Genomic DNA, 16,864 nt, shown 5'->3' on the forward strand with positions numbered 1-16,864 from the left:
TGCTTATATATATATATATATATATATATATATATATATTTCAACAAATTTTTCTAATATTGTTCAATCAATTAAGCAACTTCAAAAAGATTTTGTAATTACTCCCATAGACAAAGCTAACAATAATTATGCTATATTCTGAAAAAAATTCTATGCTGAACTTTTAAATACGGAATTAAAAAATAGTAAAAATTTCGAACTTAGTAATTTCAATAATAATATTGTCATTAAAAAACTTTTAGCTTTTTACAAGAGATTAAAAATTAAAATTAGCAATATACAATTTCTTTACTTAATTATCGGTCCTAAATTTCATAAAATTCCAGTAAAATTTAGAACTATCACATGTGGGTATAATACTTATTTGACTTAACCTGGTACCATTTTCTCTAACTACTTAAATAAGATTATTAACAATATTACTAAAGAAGGTTTCTCTTGGATTATCACTAATAATCAACCAATTTTAGATTTCATTAAACATAATAAAATTAATTATATTGCGACTTTTGATTTCCAAGATCGTTTCAATAGCATTCCCTTTTCTAAACTAAAAGATGTCCATTTGAATTATTACTATGATTTTAAGAATATCCTTTGTTGCGATTTTGATTATTGGGAAATTCTGACTAATTTTTGTCTTTTAAGTAATTATCTTTACAATGGAAGGGATATTTTTCTTCAAATTAATGGAATATCACAAGGATCTAATTATTCATCTCTCTTAGCTAACTTATTTCTGCATTATTATGAAAAAAATTATACTCTTAGTATTAAATTTGCTTTTAGATATATTGATGACTTAATTATCTTTAATTTCCAAGATTTTACTATTTTATTGAGTGATATATACCCTGAGGAATTAATCTTACTTCGTAATCATGATGATAATATTAATTTCAACTTTTTGGATTTGGGTATTATAAAGGCTGAAAATATCTGCTTTGTTGATTTATACGATAAAAGAAATGATTTTAATTTTAATATTAATAAACTTATTACTTGGAAGTCTAATGTTTCTAGGAGCATCTATTTAAGTACCACTTTTAATGAAATGAACAGAATTAAACTAATATGTAGTAATATTTATTCATGCAAAAAACAAATCGATAAACTCCTTCAAAATTTGATAAAAAAAACTATGGATACCCAACTAATGTAAAAAAAGTTTAGATAAAATCATTGTATATTTTTGTGGATATATTTACTAAACATTTTTTTGTTAATTTTTATAATTTTCCCATGTGCAAATCCATTTCAGGTAAATCCATTGCCAAAATTATTTACTAAATAATTTCTTCGTTTATTTGCTTAATTTTTCCATGTGCGAATCCATTTCGGGAAAATCCGTGGTTAAAATTATTTACTAAAAATTCCTTTACTAAATAATTTCCTTTGTAAATCTATACAATTTTTCTATGTGCAAATCCATTTCGGGCAAATCTGTGTTAAAATATCTATTAAAATTCTTTTCTGTGGTAATTTATATAATTTTTCCATGCGCTAATCCATTTCTTGCAAATCCGAGGCAAAAATTATTTGCGAAACAGGCAATTTATGTATCTCTTTTCAATTTTATATTTTTTCTTAAATAAACATCGATTTTCTGAAACTATTCATATGCAATTTTTAAAATTATCCAGTATAATATTACCTTGCGCACATCCATTTCGAGCCCATCCTTGGTAACTAACAAATCAATGCACAGAATAACAAATCACTTCAGCAGTGCAGTAAGAACGACACTTTAAAACCCTCTTGTTACACTCAATTCGCGCTTTTGTTTTCATATTTTGTAATCTGGCAATCTTTCTGCGAAAGCATTATTAAATTATTCTTGAAAAATTTCCGTCCATGTAAGTTGATCTGATTTCGCTACTCGCTTTATAGTCCAATTTTACTGTTTTTTCTTTTTATTTTATTTTATTTTCTGTTTCTACATGTTATTTTTACTTATTTTTACTTTTTGTGTTCTATTTCATTTGTTGTAATTTTTATAAAAAAATGTTTGAGTGCTCCTCACACTATTGTATTAATATATTTTGCTTTGGCTTTATTGATACAATATCAGAAAGCACTCTGTTTTACGGATAAAATCGTGTGAGCTGATGAAAAGATTATATCTTTTTTTTCCCGTTTTTTCCCCCGGTTTTTTAAATAAAATAAAAATGTTTTTTTTTTTTTTTTGTTATTTTGTTTGTTATTTGTTGTTTGTTTTTTTTTTACTTATTATTTCCCCCTTTTTCATATGTCTTTAATTTTTCTTTGTTTTATAAAACATGTTCCATTTTTAATGCTTTATTTTGAGCTTATCTAATGGGTTCTGTTTACTTGCAGTTTAAGCGCAATAAATGAAACTTATTGTTTTTCTTAGCTTTCTTCGTGTTTTCTTGTATATATATATATATATATATATATATATATATATATATATATATATATATATATATATATATATATATATATATATATATATATATATATATATATATATATATATATATATATATATATATATATATATATATATATATATATATATATATATATATATATATATATATATATATATATATATATATATATATATATATATATATATATATATATATATATATATGGTTAATTATAAGAATCACCAAAAACGCCCTAATAATTTGTTGATCAATTAAAATACCATTTTTTAAATACTATGTAAAACCTACATAGACACTTCGTTAAGAGTTAAATTGCTATTTGGTAATTATAATATTCCCTACAGTCAGTATGGAATATTATTTCATAAGAGATTTAATATGAAGGAATTTTCGCATACCTATATGAAGCTTCCTTGCTTTTTTTAAAATTGCTTTGCAAAAATATTAACTTAAATAAAACAATAAAATACCTTTAAGGATTAAGAAATTATTTGAATTAAAAAATAAATATTGTATTTGCTTAATTTTACAGTAAAAAAATAAGTTGATATTTTTTTTTCTCTTTTACAATAAGCATTAAAAATTTCAATATAGAACTTTTTCCCCTATGATTTGGAAATATTATAACAATCGACCAAAATAAAAAGACTGGAAAAATTTAAAATATTCATTATTTTATTTTACTTCTTATGATATGATGTTATTTAGCATCAGAGAAGAGAATAAACTTAAACAAGATTCAATAAGTTCATGATTTTTAAAGCATGAATGATTGTGTAAATTAAAGATACAAGTATTATTTGTAAAAAAAACTTGACATTTTATTTCAAGGAATAAAAATGTAAGCTTGTTATTTTTAATGACTGAACAATTTTCGTCTAACTTTTCAAAGTATTTCCCATTAGATATTTTATTTTAAACTGTATTGCTACAATTACAAAAAAAAACAGATTGAAAATAAAGAAAATTTTAAAATATAATGATGCAAAGAAAAATAGTTCCACTTCTGTTATTAAACAATATTTGTTTACTAGAAAATTTTTAATGCAAATTGCAAAAATATTTTATTTGTCATTATTTTTTTTATCTATTAGCTATTAATAGATATTTATTAATTGCAGGAAATTAAATTAGGTAGTTCTTTAAGAACTAATCATATCTATGATTAATATATATCTATGCATGATTTAATTTATTTCAGATGGTAATTTTTAGATACGTAGTTTGTGATTTGAATTAAGTGTAAGTGGGGAAAAAATTATATCACGCGTTCGAAATAAAGTATTCTATAAATTAAAAAAAAAAACATCTCCTACTTCCAAAGTTTAAAATAGACAAGTTTTTCACAAAATTAATATGAGTTTGCATGGGTTTCAATGCTTTATGCAAGAGTTTCAATACTTTAGGAGCCAGGTGTTTACCATTTTTCAGTCTTGGGGTCGGGGTTAAAACTTAAGTGATTTCTTTTGTTAAGCAGATGAAATATTCTACCATTCAAAATCTAGCTTTAACACAGCAGGACATTTTAAGTTTCATTTAAAGATATTTTACTGATTTTCGTCGTTGCCTAGAGTAAATTTCCTCACGGTATTGTTTTAAATCTTGCTAGAATCTTGTTCCCTACTTTTGATGACTAAATCACGTATTGAACTCTTTATTAGCTAAATATTTGTAGAAATATCAAAATGTGAGAAACCTTTTTTTTTCACAATAAGAAATGATTACTATTTCACAAGTTGACAAAATTTTGTTTAAAAAAATAATTAAATTTCATTAAAGGATTAAAGTATTAATGTCTATGAGTAAATTATGATACTGAGAGCTGAAACTATAGCATGAAAACATAAATTTAAAAAAATGTTTGTGGATAATTTCTTTATTTCAAGAGATGAATTAGAATTGTTAAAATGCAACTTTGATACAACATTTATGTATTGGAAATCGTATATTTTAGTATATTTTATATTCATGCGCAGCATAAAGATTTAATAAAATTTCACCAGTCTCACTTTTAATTTCTTCAGTGTCACGCCCTTTCTTTTCCTGTACTCACCTGTAAAAGAATAAAATGTTTATGATTACATGCTTACGCTACTTACACAAAGAAATCAATACTAATGTGAATCAGTAGAGAACACTAATTGCGCGTAAATAATGTACAAAATATATCGAAACTATATAAAATAAGTCAGCAATGATCTCAATATTTTTAGGAACATACAGCATATATCATCATATAACCCATTGGAGCTTCAAAATCCCCAAAAATACACACATTCTAAAATTTTAATTAAAGCCAAACATTAAAAGCTTTGTTATATGTCGTTGAAAATATTTATGAAATAATAGAAACATGCAAATGACTTCTTTGCAAAATAAATAAATTAAGAAGAAAGAAGAACTGTGTATTAAAGAAGGAAGATTGATCATAAAATAATGACCAGGAAAAAAATATCAACTTTTAATTAGTTCCATAGATGATTTTCAACTTCAAATATGCTACTTAATAGTTATGATGCTTGGGAAGTCAAATTACAAAGACTGAGAAGCCCCCAAGGAATACTATGACCTGTTCAATGCCAAGCAGAAAGATTATTAGTGGGACTTATAAACCACATTGTTACATAAAAAGAAAATATATTATTTCATGTACATGTATTTGAACTCATGCCTTAGGAAAGGTGCATACACCTTGTCAGTAAACTAAATGACTCTCAAATTGTTGCACCCAAGTATAAAATTTATTTTTACGAAACAAAGTATTGCATTTGTAAGATTGACATTCAAAATCTTGAGAAATATGACGAATGAAATTAAAATAAACTTTCAGTTAAATGCATTGTTTTATCCTCTGTATTACTCACGAATAGAATTTGTCAGAAATCTCTTCCATAAGCAGTATGTATAGGTAGATTATTGTTTGTATCTTTTCTCTGAGATATTATTTCAAAACATTTTTTTTTCAAGGTGAAGATCCTCTAGGAAAATTCTACGAAAATTTGCTTGCAACGTATCACTCACCCAAAGAACAACACAGGGAGAAAAACTTATCTTTACAAAAAGTTTCACTTTTGCTTTAATTTATTTATTGTCTAGAACTAATAAGTAACTATCACATTTGTTTTGATTGTGATTATATAGTACTTAAGTCTCCTTTTGCAACTGCCTGAGAACAATGAAGCATACACTATCAATTTTGACGTTTCTCAAATTTCTCAAGAAATACTTAGAGAATCATTTTACAACTTTAAATGAGTTTAGATCAAGCAATTCCTCATCTTCTTCAATAAGGCGTAAAGCTTTCAGGGGTTTAAGGCAGTGTCAAATATTTAGGAACGAAAAAGGTGTTTTGAACAATCTATGCCAGAAAATGTAGTAGTAAGCTTGTAATTTGTGTCGATTACTTTAATTATTATATGAGTCAAAATTTTAATAGCGGTAACACCCAAAATTTGATATCATAAGTTTTACATTTTTTGCTGTCTTTTAAGAAGTATATATTATACAAAACAATAGCCCAAAACGATTTTTTTTTATTTAATTTATTTTGCAAGATATTAACAATTAAATTTTAAAGCCCTTTTTAATTAAAAAATAAATATCTAAGGATAGAATGAATGGATTTTAAAAAAATGCATCTCATTTTACGCGGAAATAATTGAAGTTTTTGATAAAATAATTATAATGAAACAAATGTTTAAAAATTTTAATTTTTACTGCAAAATTAAGTTGTAAAATGAAAAACAAAAATGTTGTTAATGTCGTACAAAGTTCAAACAAAGCCCATTTTAAAGTAAATTTTATTCTGAACAAAATGGCTTTTTTAAAAAAAATGGATCGCAATTCCATAAAAAGTTCTAGCCTTTTTCGCGACACGCTGCAACTGGGCGCGCTCTGTGGTCAGCGCTGATTACCTCATGTGCTGCGCGAATACTCGAATTGTGACGAGCGTTTGTGAAGGCAAATCGAAGATTCGGAGATGTCTGATCTACGTGATAATAATTGTCAAATAAGGTAAGTTTCAATTGTTATTTAACTTAGTAATATCAACTTTAATAATTATTGTTTTTTTAAAACATAGAATTACATTTCTAAGAATTTGATTTGAATATTTACCACGAAATTTAATTATAAACTTACAGATAAAATCAAGAAATGGTGAACTATTGCTGCAACCCGCTGAATAAATTAAAGCATCGAAGTGTTTACAAAAATGTTAAGCTTGTGACAAAAAATTGGAGTGGTATTTTCAAATTTAATAAATCAATTCATATGTGAGTCTTGTCGTCGGACAATTTTTCAGAAAAATATACCCGTAATAATTACTAATGAAAAAAGTAAGTCTTTTCTCAAATTTGTAAATAATTTAAAATATTAATTTCAAATTAGATAATTCTAATAATTAAAATATTTTGTTAATTTTAGAAAATAACCAAAATGTGGTATCGAATTGTTCTGATGAAGAGTGTGATTTTGACGATAAGAAAGATCCAAACGTTTGTTTTAAGAATATTGACCGTCAAGAAAATTTGAAAAAAGTAAAGCGAATTTTGCAAGAATGCAACGATACATCGAAGCGGCAAAAAGTGTCTGATGAGACTGGTGATGAAACGGCAAACTCCTTACTTGATGTGTTGGAAAAGAGAACAAAACTATCTAAATCATTTGAAATGGACGAGAATTTGATTGCAGAGATAAAAAATGCGGTAGATCAGGAAAAAAATCATGCCAAAAAAGTTGAAATTTTGACTACTTTGCCTCAGGAAGTTAGCATTCGGAAAATGCAGAAATATTTTCAAATTTCACACAGAATGGCAGTTAAAGTAAAAAAGCTGAGGAAAGAAGGAGGATACAAAACCTGTCCAAAACGGAAAAAAAATAAGAAACCAATTAGTGATGAGATAAAAAATAAAGTGAATGAGTTTTACTTGTCAGACGATGTAAGTCGCATGATGCCAGGATCGAAAGATTTTATTTCTGTAAAAACTAGTAGTGGTCGACAGCATATTCAAAAGAGATTGTTACTGAATAACTTAAAAGATTTGCATGCTATATTTAAGAAAAAAATTATCGACATACAAATAAGTTTAAATGCATTTCGTAAATTGCGACCTAAAGAGTGTATTATGGCAAATAAAGCTGGATGTCACAACGTTTGTGTTTGCAAAATACATCAAAATTTAAGATTGAAGTTCATTGGCCTAAAATCTGAATGCCTAAAACACAATGTAGTTTTCGTATCATCTTATAGAGATGCTTTGCTTCATATTATATGTGAAAACCCTCTACCAGCATGCTATTTTTCAGAATGCAAACAATGCCCAGGAGTTAAATATTTTTGTAATAAATTGCAAAATGTTTTCTCTGATAATTCTATTACACAAGTTAGTTATAAGGAAAGGACGAAAACGGACAGGTATATAAATATTTCTATCTATTTACAACATGATTTTTTACGAATTAAAATTATTTATATTTTTCTTCTTTTACAAAATTTATCCTTACAATTTTTTATTAGTTCATACAAATAAAGCATATCATTTTTCTTATTCTAATCAATATTGCAAACAAAATACAATCTTTAATGTTTCATCAATAATTTTGTTAATATTTTTTTTTGCAGAGGAAGTTTTGTACAACAAACTAAATCAATTGAAGAATTTATAAATATACTTAGCGAAGATCTTCCTCATGTCTTGAAACATGATTTTCTAGCAAAATCGCAAAGTGCCTATTTAACTGAAAGAAAAAACAGCTTGAAAGATGGAGAGTTTCTGGTTACCCTTGACTTTTCCGAAAATTATGCTTTCAAAATACAAGATTCTATTCAATCTTTTTATTGGTATAATAAGCAAGCAACTTTACATCCGTATGCTGTTTATTGTAAACAAAATGAAAAGCTTAGACATCATTGTTTTACCATAATTTCGGAAGAGGAAAAGCATGACACTACAAGTGTGCACTTATTTAATAGTAAACTAATTCAATATTTAAAAAATATCTACGGCAGTGATAAGGTTAAAACAATTATTTACTTCTCGGATGGGGCTTCGTCACAGTATAAAAACAAGAATAGTTTCATGAACTTACTCAATCATAAAAATGATTTTAATATCGATGCAGAATGGCACTTTTTTGCCACTTCTCATGGCAAAGGGGCATGCGATGGTATTGGTGGTACGGTGAAGAGGGAAGCAAGAAAGAGTAGTTTGCAAACGCAAAATATAACAACACCTAAAGAATTGTTCGATTGGGCATGTAAATTTTTCGATAATATTCAGTTTGACTTCTGCACGAAAACTGAACATGAGAATGAAAAAAAAAAATTGGAAACAAGATTTAAGAAAGCTTCAACAATTAATGGAACTAGAGAATACCATACTTATTTAGTTGAAAATTTTGAAACTCTCAAATGTAGAATCTATTCTTCTAGTTCCAAGTTTGAACTCAAAAAATTATGTAAATAAATTATAAATAACTAATTATTCATAATATTATACACCTAAAGTTATAAATTATATATTTAATATTTGACATAATGTTTGTTATTTTGTGAAACTTTAGTTGAGGGTTTTAAATTTCCTCCAAATTAACTGATACAGCGCGATTGAGCGATCAGCGGAGTGGAATGGCAGAGTGCGCCGCGGTGCAGCGTTTCGCGAAAAAAGCTATAACTTTTTATGGAATTGCGATCCATTTTTTTTTTAAAAGCCATTTTGTTCAAAATAGAATTTACTTTAAAATGGGTTTTGTTTGAACTTTGTACGACATTAACAACATTTTTGTTTTTCATTTTACAACTTAGTTTTGCAATAAAAATTAAATTTTTTAAATATTTGTTTTATTATATTTATTTCATCAAAAACTTCAATTATTTCCGCATAAAATGAGATACATTTTTTAAAATTCCAATCATTCTATCCTTAGATATATACTTTTTAATTAAAAAGGGCTTTAAAATTTAATTGCTGATATCTTGCAAAATAAATTAAATAAAAAAAATATCGTTTTTCGCTATTGTTTTGTATAATATATACTTTTTAAAAAACATCAAAAAATGTAAAAATTATGATATCAAATTTTGGGTGTTACCGCTATTAAAATTTTGACTCATATGCAATAACTGAGTAGAGTTTTGTAAGTCTAGCTTAAATATTTATGGAGATATGGAGATTTCTATTAGATATACTTTTACTTTTACTAGAGTTTTCGTTTGAACCATTCGAAGACTCTTTACTATCTACTGCGTTCTAAACTATCACTTTATGTAACATTCTGCATGTATAAAATATATGATGCAGAGACTTAACTTGTTTCCTTTTTTTGAATTATATAAGATTGGGTGGTAAGAATGAATGGTTTCCATGTTACTGACGACATTATAATCTATTCTAAAGCCTATAAGTAAAAGAGATAAATTATCCGTCAGGATTTTGAGATATAAAACTATGAAAACATGCATTTTGAAAATCCAAATGTTAAGACCTTACATTTTTCAAGAATAATATATCATTTTTATTTATTTGCATCCTCGAAAAGAAGTAATGATTCTTTTCACTTCCGAGTAAATTGTTATTTAGTTGCAACCGTCAAAAGTACAAATACAGCTTCATATGTTGTCTTGTGGACAGTCATGAACATTAAATTCTGAAAGTCTCTCTACATAGAGAAGAATACAACGCACATTGTAAAAAATTCGCGATAAGGTATGGAATACCGGCACTTGGAATGCATCACCCGTAAAATATTATACCGTTATTTTTATATTAATATATATTTAATTATAATATTTATTTTATAATTGATTTAACTATTTTACGGTAATTATTATGGTCTTTGCAACTAACTCCAGAAATCTTGTTATCAAGACTTTTGGAGGACTCTAATCTTTGCACTAGGACTGTATGCATAGACACGACAACAACAACAACGGTAACTATTGCTGTGAAAATTACGGTATGTCGGCAGTTTTGTTCAGTAACATGTTCTGAAAAAAAATGGATTTTACAGTATAAACTGCCGGAGTAATTAAGTACTCTTAAAAATGCTCCAATAGCCGATGAAATCCGTTTAATCAGAGATGATTTCTCGGAAAAACTAACTTTTACCAATTATTTATTATTCTTTTTATTATTATACTGTATGCATTTTGTATAATTGTTGACGAAAAAAATGTAATTATGAGGCGTACATCATTTTATACCATATTAAATTGTATGTAATTTTTTATTGAGAAATTCAATTGTTTTTATCTAGCAAAAACCGCGAAAAATTAAAATTATTTATTTTTAAAATAGTAATTTCGTGACAATGAAGAAATATTTAAATGGGGCAATTAATCCGTGAATAAGGTTAATATATTAATCAAACTTGATTAACACAAACATAGCGAGCGTAAGAGTTCATTCATATATTTCCATTGATAACTTGCTGATATTTTGTTGAATTGATGAAATACGATGTTTCTTTGTAAATTTAATAAAGGGATTTTAATATAATATTACATTAAACTAATATACCAAGTTTTAACAAAGCATGTTTCTGATAGAATGTGCTTATACTTCTGCTTTTTTTTAACTTCATTTTTTAGTTAATTCATTCGATAGTTGATTCAACTTCAATAATATGCATTAGTATGTATATATTTGGAGTAATTAGTTTATATACTTATAAAATATATATTTTTAAAATTAAGCAAGAAGAACTTAAATGAGACATAAGCTTTATAAGACATTAGCATCATTTAACATCAGATAATGATCTGAAACGGTGTTTTGATGTTTCAAAACACTACAAAGTGGACAGATTTGCTGAACAAGTGAAAAATATATAAGCATCTAAAAATATATAAATACTTTATATATCGTCTTGCACTTAAAGTATCTTATATTATATATCGTTGTTTGATCTGAATATGAGATTTTTCATTAATTTTTAATTAATTTCGTCGCGTGTGTTATTCAAAACTATTAAATTAATTATTTAATTTAATTTTTTTTTATTTTTCAAAATCATATTCTTTTGCAACCACGTAGATTATTTTTCAATCATAAACTGATCTATTTTGCTTATTTATATTCGTACTTTCAATTTTCTTAATATTTTCATTTTTAAACTATTGCCATTTTTTTAATAAAAAAAGAGTTCAAAAGCGATAGCTAATTTGTTCAAAATTAAATCTTGTTGAGGATTAACATCGTAGTTATGTTTTACAATTACTCGTTGAAAAACGTCTTACTAGTCGTATTCATTGAATACACCTTTTTCTCGAAGAATTTTTTCGTATCTTTTTCTTAAAAAGACAAATTATTTTTAATATTTTTATTGTTTTTTGTTAGTTCTTACACAAAGCAAAACTTATTACTGCAGCACAAAATACTTCAACAGTTTGCTATAACTACGCTGAAAGAAATATGGTCAAAACTACCATTATATGGCATCAGTTTCCGTATTTCTGACTCAAAAGCTCAGTAATTGTTACCGTAGCGCTAAGTATTAATTTTTGTAAAATGAACAATAAAATATAATTTTATAATCTGTGATCAAACTAGGTAAATGTGGTAGTTTTTTGTGATACGACAGGAGAAGCATTTATTCGGTTAAATTTACTTACTTTTTTTTAATTTTTAAATGGATGTAATAAGAAATATAATTCTGAAAATCAAAATTTCCCGTAAACGTTTACTATATAAAAAGAAAAATTACCAAATGTACGGTTTATGCCATATATTTTGGTTTTTAATACCAAAATTATGTTGTTTTTCTGTACCAGAAATGTCAATACTAAACAGTATGGTTATTTGACCGGAAATTCTTCTCCAAGCACAATTCTATTTTGCCATTTAAAATTAATCTCCCTCATTAACTTTAAGAAATTAGCCCTTTTAAAAAGTAATGTCAAGAGAACTTGTTTAAAAATTTTTCAAATTATTTCTTAACTTCAGCATCATTCGTGGCATATTGTTTTAGCATAATTTGTATTCTGAAAAATGCCTTGATATTCCTTATTTCAATAAAAATGGGACAAAAGTTTTTTTTTCTTTTAAAAAAATTGTTTTTTTCTACTGAAGGTTTTTTTTTCTACTAAAATTGGATATATGGTATATTTAAATTATTTTACATTAATAATTATTTTTTTGCTGCTGTTAATGCGCTGATTGAACCGTTTTTTATATACACACTTCATCAGAAGAAATCATGAGTGTTTATTGTTACTAGTTCCATTGACTCGTTTTAATAATTAATTTAATCGTAGAATTGAAAGCTGCTTGGAGGAAACATTTATTGAAGAAGGACTAAACAAAACCATTAGCGGAAGTAAAAAAAAATAAAATAATGACCGAATAATATAAACTAGTTCAAAGATGAGAGAGTTAGGTGATGGAAAAACAAAGTGATGAGAGAATATTTTTTTTTTAAATTTTCAGATTAAAAGAGAGTGAGAGTTAAGTGAATTATTGCGAAAACTGTGACAATTGAACAGCTTAGCGTAAGAAGAAGGGAAATAGCGTTCTCAGAGGTGTTTATCTATTGGGAAAAACAACATAGGGTAGTCGCAATAATAACATGGCTGTGTTTAATGTAACACAGGTGTCTTTGCTTTCACATAATACGTAATATTTATTTTAACAAAAAAGATCCATATTGATTTTAAGTATTTTCGCCAGACTTTTTACTTGAAATTAGATAGTTGTAAATAAAATTAGGTAAATAATTATTAGCCCCACCTTCTAACAAAATATAAAAAAATAGTTCGGATACCACTTTCTTTTCTTGTTACCCTGATTATTATTATTATCCGCAATTGTTATTTTAGTTCATAATTTTTCAACATTTTTATGTTCATCGCCCATATTTTTAAGGCACAGACATTCCTCCGCTCCTCACTGTAATTTGACTTTTCTTGTCTTTTTCTCTTCCTTTTTTATTTCTTAATCATATTTAATATAATACTGTTGAAGTCAATCGTTAATTTACCAATCGTTAATTTCTTTCGCCAATGTATTGCTATTAAGAATTATTTTCATAAATTTTCATGAAGCGGTTTGTATCGATTCAAATCCCATGAATCACCATGAAATATTAATAATAATTTAAATATTACTGCTTTAAAAATTGCTATGAATATTTTTATAGTTCTTTAAAAAAATGTGGAGCGATATATAAAAAAATCAGTGATTTAGAGCAGTAATGGGGTAACCTCTAAAATGCTGATACAAACGCATTTCAAATTTAATTAAGTTATTTAAATTTTAGAAGAAAACTTTCAAGATATACAATGGCAGCTTAATGGCAGTTCCTTTGAGAAAAATATACAATGGCAGTTTAAATGCATTGAATTTCTCAAAAGAATAATTTTCATATTGTTTTTCTCCAATAAAAAAAATAAAAGGTATTTGATTAAGTAAAAATCGTTGATTTCAGTTTTATTTTCAAAAGAGATTAAGGAGGATAAAATCTGTACACTTTGGGTAGAAATCAGCCAAAAATGCTTTTGTCTTTAAATTTTGAGGCATTTTCCTTTAAAAAAAAGTAAGCCAAACACAAAAGGAAGAAGGATGTTTCAGCATATTTTTGATTCGTATTGTATCGATTATTAATTTATTTTATTTTATGTTTCATAATCGTCGTTGAACAGCTGATTCAATTTTGAGTTTACGACTACCAAAGTTAGTTGTTCCTTTTCGTAGCCGTATAATTCTGCCAGGGAATTCTTGGATCAAGTAGTGTGAGAAATTTGCCTGAGTGGAGGACTTTCTTACTGTACTAACACACATTTGCGTTACCTAAAGAGGAAAACCACGAAAACATCTCAGTGTCAGTCTGACTTTCAGGAGACTCTAACCCATGATCCATCTACCATTGAGGATATTTCACACCAGCTCTCTGGTCGGTGCGAACCGGTTTCAAACTTCGTATCAACCAGCCATCACTGGTATTCGAACCCGGTTGCACCTCATTGGGAGGTGATCACTTAATCCTCTGAGCCATCACGGCTCATTATTGTTTTGTTGCAGAAATGGGGAAGCAATACGCTGATCTCTTGCAAATCATATAGTTTGTTTATGGTTATCTTAAATAACTCCAACTGTTGTTCAGTGAGATTTTTTTTGGCAACTTTATTTTTAACGTCACCAGACATATATCTTCCTAGCACACCAATATATGACCAAATTTCATTTGAATTTTTGTCTACCCATATTTTGAGTGTCAGGGATCCAAGTATCTAAAAAAAATACTTGTTATTCAGAAAAAAAAAGCGTGTTTCTGTCTGATTACGTAATTTAATTCCACAGATTTCCAAGTATATTTCAGGTTACCACCTCTTACTACGTCACCGCCTCCTAGACCAACTTAATGAATCTAGTGAATTTTGGTTCGAATCTTTCCAGCAAACAACAAACACCTCCCTCACACATTTTCCCCTCCATATTACTTTTAAATCTGTGCATTTTTCTTAAGAAGGAATAGAGTATATGCTGTTTCTATTTTTTATACATGAGGGCTCGAAATTCTGCTATCATTATATTTTTCGGAGCTATTTTGATACATTGTCACTCAATTTTTAGAAACCTTTTTTTACAGTGCATAAATAAAAACGCATTCGAACAATTCTGCCACAAACCAGACTTAGTACAAATAATACGGCTGGTCCAATCGTATATTAGAATGGTCACAGTACAAAATAAAACACGTTTAAGGAACTTTTGTTCTTGTTTAATTTTATTGTTAGAAAAATCAATTATTATAATAATTTAACAGCACTGCATAAGGTAATTTTTCTGCCATTTTTATAAATTTAAAACAATTATTGAAAAAACAACGAATCATTAAAAATTGATAAAATCTATTTTTATATGATTTTGTAGTACATTTCCCTCTAAATATGTTTCTACAACTACGATTCATATAATTTAATATTGTTTTTCCGTACAATCAATAAGCTTTCTTCATATGTTTTCCACTGACATATAACAATATATATATATATATATATATATTTTTACTCAACCACTTTGTTTTGCCGTTTCTAATAAAACCTTCTCATGTGTATTGTTAGAGCTTATTTATTTTGTTTTGTTCCTATTATTTTTTTCACTTCAATGAATCAAAGTTTTGTTAGAACGTTTTTTTTATCTGCCTGAATCACGAAAATTTTGCAAACGCTACGAAATCAGATAAGCTCCAAATTTTGTGTGTAACATTAAACTCATCTACAATTGGCTTGCTTCCAATAAATAAAATATAACGCAAAATAAATTGAAAAAATTTTTTTTTCTTCTGAAAATTGTTGGTAGTTTATCATCACAAAAAAATTGAGAGAGTTTGTGGATATTTTATTGAGCAACGTTTTGAAATTGATTCATTCCGTAATTTTTAATTTATTCTCTTAAAATTGTTTACATATTTTACTCAGTAAAATAAAGTCAGTGTCCTTTTTAATACTTCTTTTCATTTTTTAAAATAATATGTTGCGTAATATGGAATTAATTTTTTTTACAGTTTTATTTTAAGATAAGAATGTTAGTGTTTGTTGTTAGTAAAGAAGCTGATAATGTTTTGGACTGTAATTTATTTTCAAAAACAGAAGAAAATTAAATCAATACGTTGCGTATAGAAATAGAATAGAAACAAAATGTTAGAAATAGAATTCAATCAAAATTACTGTTTTGTTTCTCTATACTGTTGAAAATTTCTCGGAAAAAATGGTTAAATAACAGTTTATCGAATGGTTATTTTACCATATTTATTCAAAACAGTCAAATAACCATAAATAAAATGGTAATCAAACTGTTCAGATTGAGAAAACTGTTCATTAACTGCTGTTTATTAACTGCTTTCACCTTATACAGTTAAACAACCAGAATTTTATCGCACCAACTAGAGCCACCTAATGAAGCCACTTAGTTTTTGCAACTGCGTACATATCATAGACGAGCGGGCTAACCTGTCAATCTCATGACCGTCGGAACTGGAGTTCGAGTCCTAGTGTTGACACCACAATATTTCCCCCTTTCCCTTCATCACGTGACGAATTTCCAGTGTCCGACACTCTCCAATGACCATTACCATACGAAAAGCCGAGCTCGTATGTCTAGTTAAATAATATTTCATTCTACGCTTTTGAAAAATACTAGTTGTAAATTGTTAAAAAATCGTAAAGGAAAAAAAATGTTCTTTACCGTAAAATTTACGGTTAATCGGATGGACAGACAGCTGCCAGTAATTTTACCAAAATTTTGGAATAAAAATTTCGGCAGTGTATAAGGTGACCTATAGTCGAGTCCCTGGTCGATTCTTACACTGTAAATATGTTCGTCTTGAGCAACTTGGAAATTCAGAAAAAAAACTTAACTTTATTTTTTTATTCATCAATTTGAAGAAAAAACAATCTGCTGCATAAATGTATTATCTTTTTTTGTAAAATATTTGCCTTGAAATATAAT

The sequence above is a fragment of the Parasteatoda tepidariorum genome, chromosome 1 (assembly GCF_982258835.1).
Source record: "Parasteatoda tepidariorum strain Cologne lab strain chromosome 1, Ptep-v5.0, whole genome shotgun sequence".
In the NCBI taxonomy this organism is placed as follows: domain Eukaryota; kingdom Metazoa; phylum Arthropoda; class Arachnida; order Araneae; family Theridiidae; genus Parasteatoda; species Parasteatoda tepidariorum.